This window comes from Triticum aestivum, unplaced genomic scaffold, assembly GCF_018294505.1.
Source record: "Triticum aestivum cultivar Chinese Spring unplaced genomic scaffold, IWGSC CS RefSeq v2.1 scaffold137673, whole genome shotgun sequence".
In the NCBI taxonomy this organism is placed as follows: Eukaryota; Viridiplantae; Streptophyta; class Magnoliopsida; order Poales; family Poaceae; genus Triticum; species Triticum aestivum.
Genome location: NW_025257626.1, coordinates 1 through 1,797, shown reverse-complemented (window position 1 = coordinate 1,797; position 1,797 = coordinate 1). Strand labels below are relative to the sequence as shown.

The 1,797-nt window shown below is 37.1% G+C and overlaps 1 long non-coding RNA gene across 1 annotated transcript; it reads right to left on the bottom strand.

Moving 5' to 3' along the window:
- Positions 1 to 152: 152 nt before the first annotated feature.
- On the bottom strand, positions 153 to 1,796 carry LOC123177641 (uncharacterized). The gene is made up of 4 exons (XR_006489036.1): positions 1,670 to 1,796; positions 1,345 to 1,460; positions 1,149 to 1,261; positions 153 to 1,065 (listed from the first exon to the last, which is right to left on the bottom strand). It is a non-coding gene; the product is annotated as an uncharacterized lncRNA (long non-coding RNA).
- Between the last annotated feature and the right edge of the window lies 1 nt (position 1,797).

The following is a 1,797-nucleotide window of genomic DNA, read 5'->3' as shown; positions in this document are numbered from 1 at the left end:
GATGAGATAGGAACAAAAGTTTGGTTCTTCCTGAGACTCACCAAACTTCAATACACACATACACTAATACATAGACCCAACAAAATCAGATTAGTGGTTTCAAATAGTTGAGCCTGCAATTAGAAAGTCCAAGGAGTTATGAACTTGTGCACTAAAAAAAAGTAAACATATTTGACAATAAAATGTACTTAATACATGATAAACATTGTGTACAAGAGAATGGTCAATTAAATCATATAATTTGGTTCTATACAAAAGGAAATTTCCTCTTTTGTGTACATCCTAAAGACCACCCCCTTGTGATGAACGCTTTATCCTTCGAGTCAAATGGCACAGCTCCTGTCCTTTGTGGCAAAATAATACCCATCAATGTCCAAAGCAAAAAGATTATGTAATGCATCGCAACTGATTGATTGTTTCATCTCCGCAACTACAAATCGTGTCTTCAAAAGGTTGCAGAAGCTCTAAACTTCTCCGGAATAGCTGCAACAGAAAAGAATAAGCTATACCAGCAGTTGGTAATCCCATGAATCGTGTCTTCATGGCCCCACCTAGCTAGTATCAACAAACGCCAAAAGTTGGTGATCCCATGAATGTATTAAGTGATTGTCTTAAAAGTTTGTACCAGACCTCACACAATATCCCTGCAAAAATTGGACAAACTAAAACTACTAATACTTTGAACTTGCACAAAACTGAAAGGTACCATTTTTATTCAAGCTACATTTACAGGCTGCTTTTTAGTTACAGAAAGTTGGGAGAAACATAATCAAAGCAAGCCCGCAGATAGTGATAGATGAGGCAGAACAACTACTACGATCCAGTCTCAACATATCAATTACGATGGATGGGTTGTATAGTGGTTGCAATACATTTTAAAATATCAGCAGCGAGATGTTTAGCTCAACCGTTCTATTATGCAATTGCAGAGAGCAAAATAAGTTAATTTTACGTGAGCATCAAGGAGTATAACTGGTTCATGAGATATTCCGAAGTCGACATCTGCAGTACAATGCTTTGCTGCTTTGGTTTCCTCAGTTTGTGTAGCAAGCAGAGGATGCATCCCTACAGAAAATAATCACCTAATTAAATTTTGTGCAGTTAATTTGGAACATACTGATGCAAAGAGCAAAATAAGTTAATTTTACCTGAGCGTCATAGATTCTAACTCGTCCTTGAGATATCCTGAAGTCAACACATGCATTCAATTGCTTTGCCACTTTGATTTCCTCGGTTTGCATAGCAAGCGGATGATACACTCCTACAGAGAACGGTCACCTAATTAAATTGTGTGTGGTTAATTTGGAACATACTAATGCAGAGAGCAAAATAAGTTAACTTTACATGGGAGTCAAGGAGTATAACTCATCCATGAAATATCCTGAAGTCAACAGCTGTTGTACAATGCTTTCCCATCACTTTGATTTCCTCAGTTTGCATAGCAAGAGGAGGATGCATTCCTACAAAGAACAGTCACCTAACTTAACTTTTGTGTTGCTCAAGTTTGGTATGGAATGAACTGCTAAGGCTATCTTTGGTATGATTCTCAAGTAACCGTATCGACCCGGAAAAGCTTTTGAAATTTTAGATGTGTTGAAGCATAGAAGCTCGATAACAAATTAGAGATTACAATGCGGAAGCATTAGTCATTATGTGCATTAAAACTGACCTTGATGCCTCCAAACTTCTGCAACATTAAGAAGACGTCTTTGCCTCTGTTTGAGTAGAAATATGGTCCATTAGTTTGCAGAAAAGGAAAGATAATAAACAAGATATATTTGAAGCTTGAACAACAGA